Source organism: Peromyscus californicus, unplaced genomic scaffold, assembly GCF_007827085.1.
Source record: "Peromyscus californicus insignis strain IS unplaced genomic scaffold, ASM782708v3 Scaffold_13__1_contigs__length_99412109, whole genome shotgun sequence".
Lineage (NCBI taxonomy): Eukaryota > Metazoa > Chordata > Mammalia > Rodentia > Cricetidae > Peromyscus > Peromyscus californicus.
The window spans coordinates 39,883,823-39,897,172 of record NW_026294424.1 but is presented as its reverse complement, the minus strand read 5'-3'; the positions used below and the strand labels follow the sequence as shown (position 1 = coordinate 39,897,172).

The following is a 13,350-nucleotide window of genomic DNA, read 5'->3' as shown; positions in this document are numbered from 1 at the left end:
CTGTGAGATTTTCTTTTGAGGCTTAGACTGTCTGGGCATCTGATGATTTCGAGGGTGGAACACATATGCACCAAATTGCCCAATCAGTGGGCAGCAGAAGGATGAGGGTTTGGCATGTGTCTTGTCTTCGACTTCCTTTCATCCCTGAGGGTTCATGCTTCTGCTTGTGAAAGTTTCCTTAAAAAAAAAAAAAAAAGTCCCTCACCATCACAGGATCAGCCCCATCCTCTAATTCACGCTTATCTATGATCTCAGGTATTTATTTGACAAGTGCTATCTTTTCTTGTACAGAGGGGAAGCCACAGCTGCTTCGAACATAGAGTTTGGGATTAGTGTTGACAGAATTATAGTTCCTTGTCTTTCTGGCGAGTGATAACTCGGTAAAGATCCCAAAATTACAGCCGGTGGCACCTTGGGTAACAGCTGATCTGTCCTGATTAGGTTCAGCCAACTTGTCAGGCATCAGATTTGCTGGTTGTACTATCAGACCAAGAGCCGTAGATACATCAACACAAAAGCAATTAATGTCCACTTAGATCAGAGAGAGACATGCTTTCAGAGGCAGCAGTACTCATATGGAAGCACCTGTCACAGGGGAAAACAGCCCCATGTCACAAACCCAGAGGTGATGATGGACGTACACATCATGAAGCAGTCTGTTCAGAGCACTTGACAATTGATAGGCAATAGGCTCCTGATAAACATGGTTCAAAACACTGGTATCGGCTGAGTATGTTCAAAAGTTACTAGGGACTAATGTGCCTTTGTTTTTAATATAAGGATATTTTAGATAATCTAGAACTATCTGGATCTATTGCATGGTATATTAATGTATCATGTTAACATATGCATGTAGTGACTTTGTGGGTTAGCAAAGGAAAGAGTCTACCATCAAGGATTTGTTCTCCTGCGGCAACTTGTTTTAGTGGCATCTATTTAGGATTTGGGTGTTATGGGCTATTTTGAACGAGAGGGTTGGTATGCCAGCCAGTGGTCTGAAGGATCTGGTGCCAGTACTGGTATTCCCACTTCACAGTGGGTCTGCCTTTCCCTTGTGAGTTCCCCAAGGCACTGCAGGCCCTAGAGCAGCATTGCAGAAGGTGTAGGGAACTGAATGAGCTCAGCAGTGCACCAACTCTTCCTTCCCTGCTGCCTAGTCAGTGGTGACTGATTTCTACCCCCCGCAGCCACCACCCTCTGAGCTGACTTGTTTATGCATTCAGTCATTTGTTTATTTTCTGAGGCAGAGCTCAGATAACTTCAAGTTATCATGACTTTATGTTCCCGGGCTTTGCCGGTTGGAGGACCCATAAGGGCCTGCTCGGAGAATTAACTAGAATTACAGTTTTAAAGCCTGCACGGACAAAACAGATGCCTGCTCTTCTCTCTGTCTTCCCTGTATCCAGACACTCCCCGCCCCCGGGTGAGACAGACTCTGTGCTAGTGAGCAGTCATATGTCCATGCACAGGAGGAAATGCTTGACTGCAAACCATCATGGCCCAGGTCTCTTTGTTTCTCTGAGCCAAAATATTTCCCGAGTGGAGAAGAGAAACAAAGATGATTGACAGGCTGGAGCCGAGTCTCATCAGCAGCCTCGCTGACAGCCCGGTGATGTACGCACCCGGCTGATGTGGGGACCAGTGACAGCTGATTGACAGCCCAGGACTGGGATACAGAGAAGATGAAACTTGCCTAGAACATCTGACACGCTGTTTATGTGGTACTCCCGAGCACTGCCACCTTAACCCATTCTGGATGCAGGCGCAGTATGCCAGGCTGGGAAGATACCTGCCTGTCCCTGGGCTCAAAGCTGAGGTTTTTCCTTGATGACTGCCAGGGAACAGATTTCTTTGCATTTCTAATAGGAAAATAAGACTTACCTAATAGATTTTTTTATTATTATTTGTAGGAAATTTTCCCCAATTATCTATGCTAAACAGTAAGAAATATTCCTCGGTGATTTACAGCCTTTCCTAGAAGAGCTTATTCTCATCCTCATCTGTGGCATTAGAGGGCCCTTGCAGTTATCAATGTCCTATCTGTGAGCTACCGCAATGCTGGAATATGTGTTTACTTATGTACGTTTTGTCCGCTACCTCTATTCTAATGCTAACTCCAGTAGGGTGGAGGTTTTGCTGAATGCTGAGTTCTTAGGCTGATGCAAGAACACACATGTTGTGATCGGTGTTTAGTAATATCTTGAGTGAGTGAACAGGTGAATAGACATTTAGGGAAATGTTTAGTTCATCAAATGGAATGGGTGGCAAAACAAGCCTTAACCCAGCTCTTTGGACTTTCCAATACTGGATGAACTTGATCCGTAGTCAGTGCTCTGCTGTCATTTTCAAATAGTCTGGGATGTATTGGGACCTACTGTAATAGAAAAGAAAAAAAAAAACAGTAGTGTAATAATTCTGACAAGTGATTGTACTTTGGATGACACAGTGGTCCCTCCTTCCAGAAGGCTCCTCTGTCCTGACCTTGCTGCTCAGCCTACCCAATCCCCCAGCCTTACTCTATCCTGGTGGGCAGGGCCACAGATGGGATGTGACTGGGCATAAGTGGTTCATGGGGAAATTGCCTGCACCGGCCTAGGAGAGTGCAGCACTTAGTGTGGGGAGGTGCAGAGTGGACAAAGGTAGAAACTGAGCTGTATGACCCTGCGTCCCAGGCTCCTGGCCTGCTGCTATGCTCCCTCCAGTGCTGGCAGAGGATTGCAGTTTCAGAGGTGTGGATCGCCCTTAGATTAAGCAGATTGTCCAGAGGGAAGCAGATTATAGGTAGGTATTTCCTTCTTCAAGCTGAAAAGGAGGTGGGTCTTTTTTGTTTTGCTTTGCAACATCATCACACAGAGCCCAGGCTGGCTTTGTTCTCCCTTGGAAGTTGTGGGTTAGTGCACCCATCTCCTGGGTGCTGCGATTACAGATCTGTGTTACCAAATCTATTTTTATGTGGTTCTGAAGATCAAACCTGAGGCCCCAGACACTTTACCAACTAAGCTCCATCCTCCATCCTAGCCCCAAGAATCCTTTTGATTTTGTAAGGAGAGATTAGGTGGAAGCACAGCTTGGAGGAGGTGAGGTGTGGGTGGGATGAGATGTGAAGGGGTGGGGGGTAGGTAGGACTCATGTCTGCTAATTAGAAACTCAATTGGTCAGTCTACTGTTTTTTTCTCCTCTCTCTCTCTCTCTCTCTCTCTCTCTCTCTCTCTCTCTCTCTCTCTCACACACACACACACACACACACACACACACACACACACACACACACCCTGTCCCTACATCACCCCATAATTAAGGGAAAAGAAATGACTTCACCAATATGCCAATTTTGAGTAACAGATAGAGGGTCACAAATAATTACAATGCTTTTATTAAAGATAGAGGGCCCAGGAAGTCAGTGATCCATATCCTTAAAGCCCTCTTCACGCCTGCTTTGTGACTCTAACCCAGTGTGGCATGCTGTTAGTCCCTTCCCTGTATAGTACATGGAGAATACCGTAAGTTAGCTTGATCACCCACTGCTCAAAGTAGCTTGCTTTTCTTCGCTCCTCTTAGGCACAGAGCAGAACTGTGGTGTCTGCTCTGTTTTCTCGTGACTGTCACAATCATCTAAGTGGCATGCTGCTGGGAGCCTTCTCAGCAGACCCAGCCAGTATCAGCTACATTCTTAGGAAATATGTATATGGCTCACAATTCATTCAGGAAACATTTTCTGGGGAGTGATTCTGGAGGGAGATCCAGAGGACCATGTGGAGTACATGATAGAACATCTGTTTCCCATGGGAAAGAGCAGACGTAATAATACCATCCTGGGTTGTGCAAAATGGGGTGATATAACCAAAGAGCCTAGGACTAGTTAGTTGTAGCACACTCACCAGCGTCTATTATTATTGACAACTATGAACAGCCTTGGCTTCACCAAGCCTTTTGAGCATTCCAGAAGCCTGCCTTCTGGTAGGGACTCGCCAAGTGCAGCGTGTAGAGCTTGGTCCTGAGGCTCCCTGGGCAGGTGGGAGCCCACAAGACCTCTCTGCTGTGCACTTCCAGGCAAAATACAGCCACAGAGAGTTTCTGCTTCTCCCTGCATCCAGCTGCCCAGTGGAGCCACTCCCACTTCCGGTGTTTGCCTCATAAACCGGAAGAGGAAAGCAGAAGGAAGCCTGGTTAAACATACATGCAGCTCCATCCTTTGGAAGTAGAGTGTTTAATTAACTTGGTTAAAGTTGGAGAGGGGTGAAATAAATGAGAAATGTCATCTTGTTGGCCCTCCTCATAGGAAAGGGGACTTTTAGGTTGATCCCTGAACTCAACCCAGCTGCATGGTTTGGAATAAGCCATTTGAGAAACATCGGTAACTTCCATGGACAAGTGAAAGTTCAGTGAGATGATACATCAAAGATTCTTAGCAGCACTTCAAGCTGGTGAAAATATTTCATGAGACTTAGCCTTTTCTATTTGACTGAAAACCAGTGAGTCTATTGCTCTCTCTAGATCAAAACCTTGGACAATTTGGGTAAAATTTTGGTTGTTCCTTTAACTACTCTGTATAATTTTAATTCTAAGCTGAGGTTTCCAGTAGTTGTCCATTGTACAAGAAGTTATCCCATCTTGATTTCAAATCTGGTCTAAAATGAAGATTTGTGAAAGGCCATCCACCTTCAAGGTCATAACCAAACACTACTCTAGCTGTTAGGAGGACATTTTACTTTCCAAATAAAATAAAATAAACAAAATAAAACAATTTAGGAATGCCACCTCCACAACTACCTTCATTCTTCATACTCACCAGATCTCATTAGGCAGCCAGAAGAATTGTGAACTGGTCCTGCTGTGAAGCAATCACCACACACTTTTTTACATTTTCTCCCCCATCTCTGTTTTTCTTCTGAAAGCTCTGATGGCTTTGCAATATTGACTAAGTTCTTCAGGCTTGCCTTGCAATGTGTGTTTTTATGTGTTATATATTCAGACATGTTCCCCTAAGGTATCAAAATTCTCTGCAGTCCAAATAGCCTTGATCTCTCTCCTCACTGTTATTGGCTCACTTCACCCACCCTTACATGTACTGTGGTTGTAGCACAGGAATTCTGAAATCATTTCCTTCATCTCTCTCTCTCTCTCTCTCTCTCTCTCTCTCTCTCTCTCTCTCTCTCCCCCTCCTTTCTCTTTTATAGACTATTATATGATTAAAAGTATATTTCTGAGAAAATCCCTCCTTGATAACATGCACAAGTTATTTGGACACCACCCTTAATAATTACTGTGGCAGGGATGTGGCCATGCTTTGAAGTTTCCTGGAGCAATAGCCACTGCAGCATACTGGGTGAGGGCAATTCATGGCCACAGTCTGTGCATGTGTCTTTCTATGAGTAGTATTTTCACAGTATTCTCCTGAAACCTAGAAGAGTTCATGTGGTCAGCAATTGTAGGTCCTGAGCCACCTCAAGAGGGACATAACAGCTGGTCCTGAAGATTTGGTCGTTAATGAAGTAATTTCATTTCCTGTATATTTGTCTTTCTCCCCCAAAGCATCAGTGTCATGGTCCCAATTTACATAGAATTATTTTGTATCTGATTGAATGCATTTAACTTCAGTTTTTTTTTTCATCTACAAAACCAAGTTATTAATCATGGCCACATCACGTAGTGTTATGAAATGTATATGTGGTTACTTCAATGCCAGCCTTGGTGCAAAAGGGAACATGACTTCATGAGTTAATGAATGGATACATAAGTGAATGCATTCATCCTACAGTATGATAGGCATTTGGAATTAAAATAAAGGTAGGTTTTCACTATTCATTCCACCACTTGGCACAGAGCAGAAAGATGTCTGGCTTTAGTTAGTTTAAGGCATTTGGTAGCCAATTGAGAGGGAAAAAAAAGTAATGGAAGATTAAGATCTAAGACAAGCAACCCCCAAACTACTACAGTTATGACACCTGCCCATCAGGAGTTATGATATCCAGGTCCCATTTTGAGAGAATAAAATGCTGGTTAAAAACAACAACAACAAAAAACACAAAACAAACAAACAAACAACAACAACAACAACAAAACAAAAGTGAATGCCAGTAACCTGGTTGGGAACTTGTAGTTCTGCATCTCCTTTCCCAGGGAGCCAATGAGAGGAAATTGCCTTTGATTGCATTTAAAACTTCCTCTTTGAAGAAAGAACTCACTTCCTCAGAGCTGCCCTTGATGGTTAATGACAGGAATGCATCCCTGTCTGTATCTGTGGCATCTCCATTGCAGAATGACACAGATGTCATTGTCTCAGTGCCACTAGACAGTTTGAGTTACATTAAGTGGTTTTTGGTTCTCTGGTCTCTAATGTGATTTTACTGAGTTATCCTTTTCAACTGCAGAGTTCATTAAGTGTTGATAGATTTGAAGCAAATTAAGTTAGGATCAAAGAAGGTTTCCATTCAATGTTCATTTGTTACTTTACTAGTTCATTGGTTTGTTTGTTCATTCATTCATTCACTCATTAATTCATTCATTCATAACCCTGAGTTTCTGCTGTTTGAGAATGGTGGACATCTTCTGGAAGGAATTAAGTTTTTCATAAAAATTTCTGGGTGCTTTTTGCATCATTTTTTATTTAAAACTTTTACCTTAAATTAGTACAATCAATGAAGATCCTCAGGCAATGTATTCTTGTGGCATTAATGGAAAGTCTCAGACTAGTCATTAAAAAATGACTTCAGAGAAAGCCTGCAGTAATAGATGAACTGACAGCCTATTGAAGGAGAAAAACGGGCATGTGCATCTTCCCATTCGTGGTTTCAGATTGAGGTTATCACAAGTTACAGAGTGCCCATAACAGTAGATGGGGGGGACACATCTCTGATGAACACCACACTAATGAGCATATGAGGTAATGGACAAAAGAGTGCTTTGAATACATTTAAAGTGCTTTCCAAATTGGAGATACAATTGTCCCCATATTTATGACTGATCTTTTGGGTTTGGTGAGTTTTTATTTGCCCTATATATGTTATAAATCAAGCTTTCATGGAATCATAGGTGGTGACTGCATCTTTTCTTCATAGTGTGAAAATCGTGGAATACATAAATTTAAACAAGTCAGATCTCTGCCTTCAACATCTCTATTGGGAGGTCTAAATGAGGCATAGGGAGGAAACAGATGCTATGTGTTTTCTGGAGACTGTGACTGTTGAATGCTGCTGCAAAGCATTCCTGGCCTTGATTTTATGGAGTATTTTTCTACTTTTGTATCCTCCATAAGAGCATCAATCCAAAATGACTCTACCCCATAATGAATTATGGGAAAGGCAAGGTGAACTTCCCAATTGTTACAATAACGGACGTTTCTATTGGCGCTTGGTTTCTAGACAATAGGGGCTCCTACCATAGACAATGTTGGAAAGAAGACACTAACCTGACCCTCCTAACCATGAACGTTTTATCCTGAAGGTAAGGGTGCCAGGTAAAACGTTAGTCTAGTAATGTCATACTTGGGTTATAATCATAAAGATGCTCCTTGGTTCACAGTGGGATTATGACCTGATAACCCCAAGGATATGTTGAAAACATCATAACTAAAAACAATCAAACAAACAAGCAAACAAAAAAATGTATTGCTTAACAGAGCTGTCTATGTGCCAGGCTTTTTCTTTTGGGCCACCAACCAGCTCTCAAATCACGACACAGAGACTTATTATTAGTTTTGAATGCTTGGCCTTAGCTTATCTCTTTTCTTGCTAGCTCTTATAACTTAACCTGTTTTGTACCTTTCATTCTTTCTGTATATCATACTTTCCTGCTGTCTCCATGGCTGTCTGTCTGGCAGCTGCCCAGCTTCCGGCCCCAAGTATGTCTCCCTCTTTCTCCCAGCTCTCTTCTCCTTCTTCTCTTTTCTTTCTTCTCTTGAGCCTAGATTCCTCCTCCTATTTATTGTCTCTGCCTGCCAGCCCTGCCTATCCTTCTCCTGCCTAGCTATTGGCCATTTAGCTTTTTATTAGCCCGATCAGATGCCTTACACAGACAAAGTGAAACAAAGACAACTCATCCTTACATAATTAAATACACATCCTTACACTTTTAAACAAACACGGCATAAACAAATGTAACACACCTTTACACAGTTAATGTAATATTCCACAGAATAAACAAATGTAACACATCTTTACACAGTTAAAGTAATGTCCACAACACATGCACCCAGGGAATTGGTTGTTCTCTCTCACGATCATATGCCTGACTGCCTACTGCAAGAGGGTACCATACCCATTTTGCTAGCCCAGGAAGCAATTAGAGTCTAGAGGTCCAATATGCTTTCTACTGGTCATCTCTGTCTCCATGCTGCTAAGTAAGCCAACTTAAGCCGAAGCTGAAGAGGAACTATCCTACAAAATCACCCTCTGCCTGTGCAAAGATCACATTTAAGTTTGTGTCCTGCTGTTTTTCGTTGTTAAATATTGCAGCCTTGAGAGAATGACCCCAGTTCATGTTTGAATATGAAATTGTGAAGATTTAAGAGCAGCTGAATGGGACTGGAACATGAAACGTCATGTTGTATGAAATGTATTTTGACTCACTAAAGTCCTGCTTCTGTCGTGCTTAGCTAACTATGTGAGTTCCCCTTCAAGAAACACCTCAGCGGAAAGACAGAAATCACAGTCTGCCTGAGTTGAAGCTTCAAGTCTGTATTATGAGCTATCCACAGGTTGCTACGTTACAGAGTGGGGTAGGCATCGAGCATACAAACAAGTGTGATCTCTGGCCTGCCTTAAAGGAGCCTGCAAGTTAGTAAGAGTGGTAAAGATACATGCATACTACTAATTCCTATGTAATTGCAACAGCACTGAGAATGGGACAAGCAAGGTACTGCACTACAAGGTATGAATTAAAAATAAGATTATTCAAAGGTAGGAATAAATAGGACATAGGCGTGTCTTATTGGATGCATAACATGATGATTGCTGTTAGCTTTACACTATTTTGTCTCAAAATTTTCCTGAGAGCAACCATTTCAGGTACATTCACAACTACAACAACAAAGGTCAACATTTAGGGAAATTACTTTATTAATTTTCTTAACGTTTGTTTTCAGTGATATTTTTATATCAAAACATTCTGTGTACCTTAATTATTCAACGCTTTAATCATATTATCATGCTTTAAAGGTTTCTTTTCTTATGTGTTTCTTCTCCCCTTCCTCTTCCTCCTCTTCTTCCTCTTCCTCTTCTTCTTCCTCTTTTCTTCTTCCTCTTCTTCATGTTGTTGGGGATCACACCCAGGTCCTTGTACAAACGAGGCAAGCACTCTACCCCTAAGCTACACATCTAGCCAGCATATAGAAGGCTTTCTATATATGCTTATGGACTTGAGGAATCCCCTAGCACTGTTATACAAATGCAAGTCGACATGTGGGGTAATCTAGCTGTAGGCATAGTAGCTGTAGGCACAGTGTGGCACCTATGATTTCCCCCCGTGTTTTGAAACATTTGCACTAACACAATCTCAAGTTGCTGCAACTCCTCTTGTATTGGAATATAAAATAAATCATACAATGACTTGCAAATTTGTAGAGAGAATCAGGGCTCGAGGTTCAGATTTTAGACTCGAAACTAAAATGGCACCTGAGGCACTAGCGCTGATAAATTCTTTAAATGTTTTGGACCATGCACGACTGGAGTGTTTGCCTATAAAAAGTGTGATTAAATCATGAAGTTGTATAAAATAAGTGGTTCTGAGCAATGAGTAAGTAAATGTTGGCATCTTCTTATTGAATGAATCTTATTAGACATAATTTCAGGACACAGACCTATTTATTTACTTAACCTTATTTAAGGATGGTCTATGTGTCATTTTCTGTGCCCTGGATACATAAAAATGAATGGATAAAACCTTGTTCTCTGGAGATGCTAAAGATCTAATCAAGCCATTACTTCTAAGAATTACATCTTAGCAAGTCTTAGCCATAACTTTTCTTATTTTGTGTTGTTGTTTTGTTTTGCTTAATTTGAGCCAGGGCCTCCCTGTATAGTTGCTCAAACTCACCAACCCTCCAGCCTCTGTCTCCTAAATGTTGGGATTGCATGTATTCCCCCCACCCCCACACTCCCCGTATCCACCAGTGACACCTTCCCCTGGAGATACATACCCCTTGTCTCTTACTGTGAACCTTTTCCTTAAGGCTCAGCACCACAGTGAGAATGTCAATTTGAAACATCCTTTACCACACACTCAGAGTGTCCTCATCATGTCCACATCATGTTTTCAAGTGGTGAATACATCTTGCATATACAGGTGCAGTAAAAGAAAGCATTGATTGAAGTCAGGTTAAATTAGCTTAGTCTTACCATAACTTCATGTGTCATATTTTGTTGATATTCATGGGAGTCCTGCCCTTTTCTGAACAGGAAAGGAGGAATGGATGGGGGGTGGTGAAGGGAGGTTGAGGGAGGGGATAGGAGGAGAGGGAGTGGAAACTATGGTTGGGATGTAAAATAAATAAATTTAATAAAAAATAAAATATTGTTTTAAATAAAAATTACTATTCTTCTACACGTACAGTGATATTCAGATGCATTGCATTAAGGCTGTAGAAGTTCCATGAAAAAAATTTCCTATCAAGATATAAATTTCCTGAGTCACTACTCAATCACAGAAGTCCTGTTAGAGTGTTTGCATTTAGGAGTTTACCGTGTTGTGCCTCCATTCCAAGAGCATCTACTTCATACAACTGTTATGCGCCACATGTTTGTCTTTATGATGGTCTATCTTCTTTCAGTGCCCACTTTAACCCAGTTTGACATGGGAAATTTTCTGTTACAATATATATCTTTGTTTTCTTCACAAGTCAGGGAGACGTGAATTTGACAATTGACATTTATGCAAACACTTCAAAAATCTAAAGGAATAAACGAGGCCATCACAGCATGGTGATAGAACCACTCCATTTTATGAACTAGAACACACTTATACCTAGAATCTAGTCTATATGTTATCTGGAGTTCCCAGAGCATTGTGTTTTCTTTTCCCTTTCTTATTCATGCCGACCTTTGAGTAATCTTGCTTTTAATGTGATCCTTGGTTTCATTTTGAAAACTACGCCATTTTCTATGTCAGGATGGGTTTGCATTGATGTTGGGGATATATACTCACTTTCAGCATCTAAAGTTATGGTCAGCCTAGTGTGTGGTGCCTTTCCTCACTCACAGACCCACATACCATCATCTCCACGTCTCTGTCCTGTCCCTTACACAAATCAACCTCCTGAAATACTTTCCATACAAAGGCCAATTGTCCATGTATGTGTTTTCAGAATTAGTAGATGCTTGGACATATTCCACAAACTGAAGTCAGCTCCCTATCTGAGAGATGCAGTTGTACATCACAAATGTCCTATGAAAATATTTGTTGTGTCACATGTGTGAAGTAGTTCCAGCATTTGGTACATCCGACTCAGTTCTTTTCAGTTAAGGCATTTAGGACAGTCCTACTCTCAAGCTTTGAAAAAAATTAAGTAATCCACTTTTTTGAGGTTGTGTGCATTAAAATATGTGAACATCCCATGCTTATCTACTGCCTTTCAATAGGTCCATAAGAGAAATGATAAATAGTATTTGACTGATTATGCAAATAAACCGCTAATTATACCCGTAATCACTCTCTACACTTAGACCCTGTACCAGATTGTAGTCACTGCAAAGGCCGGAGCACTTAGAACTCTATTTTTTTTTTTTTTTTTAAAAAAGACAGGCCCCAAATCAGTAATTATGAGAGTTATTATTCGGGTTCCCAGCGTGCGGCAGCTGGTTTTCACATGATAATTATCCTGTTAAACTACTGTCAGGCCAGCCCTGTGCCTTATTTAAGAAAATGGCCCACCAGCCTGGTGTGAGCAGGCTCAGTGGTGGAACTGTTCAGAGATGTATAAACCCAGTCTGATCTGCAGCATCGTCTCATTGGCATTAGTTGCAGAAGTTCAGGAAGTCTCCTGTTTCTCATCGGTTGTGTGCAGCATCTTTCCCAAGGCCCCATGCCATCTCTGGACTGTTCATGGTTCCACTGCGTTGCTCTCATTCTTAGTGCTGGGCTTTGTTACCAGCCAGGGCAATGTTCAGTTGGCTCACACTCTCCATTCAGTCCCTTCAGGAGTGGGGAAGATGGTCCATTCCCAGGGAAGTAAGGAATACACGGGGTACTTCCTGTTGTCTAAAAAGAGACGCAGGTATTGATGGCAACTTGAGTTCAAACTAAGGAATTCTAACTATGATGTTATAATTTTCATAAAAAGAATTGAATAATGAATTTGGTTTTTTTTTTCAGTATGAGGCAGAGTTGAGGTCTATATTAAGAAAAGGTTTCAGCATAGATTTAGACTTGAGAGAAGAGAAAAGCCTTTAAGAAAACAGTATATACCTTAAACAGGTGTGCTGCCTTCCCAAGAGGGAGGGAGTCACTCACTGGATTCTTATCTGTGGTTGTTTGAATACAACAGCAAACTTGGGACCTGGTTAAGGAGTTAAAAATGACAAGTGTTCTAATGATGGCTTGAAGGTTGGAAAAGTCCTTGATAAATCAGGACTGTCTGAGTAGGGTGCACACGCGAGGAACTGTGCTCTGTTCCCCTCTGTAGCCTGTGTGACTGATACTAAGTGGCAGCGGGGAGACCCATTGTTAATATTTGCTGTGCCGGGCTGAATGACAGTATCTCACGCCATCCTTACCACCTGTTCCAAGCAGGTGTTGCACTCAACACTCGGTGTGATGAAGAAAGTGAGATCCTAGTGAATATAGGTTCTAATTCTTCTCCCCTGGAAGCCTGCTTTGTGGCCCTTTCCCAGTGCCCTGCTGGACACAGATAAACAGAGAAGCTCTTGAACTGTTGCCTGATTAGATGAGAGGGACTCCTGCTCCGATCCTAAAAAAATGGGCCCTCCCCCTCTTCCCTCGCTCCTCCCAGGAACAGCACAGGTTAAGACTATTTAGTTTTCCATGGCCCATGGGTCCTCCAGCTCCCCTTTCTTTTCACAGTTCAGCGTGGACTGCTGACGTCCTCTTGCCATCGCTGCGGCAACGCTGACATTTGTGGGCTTTCTTCTTCCATGCAGTATGGGATCCTCCATATGTCTTCCACAATAACTCCCTGTGTTTTCAGGGGATCTGAAGATTTATTTCCTTCCAAGTCCCTGTTGCTGGCACTTCCTCCAAACCTCCCAGACTGCCAAGCGATGAACTTCAATTTAGAGGAACTGTTACATTTGTCATTGTGAATTTGCTCAACTTTAGATAAATTTGAAGATTTATGCTCACCCCCAATGGGCCCCGAGAATATCTTTGAAGCTCAGAGAGTTCGCGCCTGACTCCCTT

The 13,350-nt window shown here is 42.0% G+C and overlaps 1 protein-coding gene across 12 annotated transcripts in view; it reads left to right on the top strand.

Annotated features, from left to right (window-relative positions):
* The window catches only part of Ldb2 (LIM domain binding 2), a 351,760-nt gene that overhangs the window by 138,670 nt on the left and 199,740 nt on the right, over positions 1–13,350 (top strand). The window lies entirely within an intron of this gene.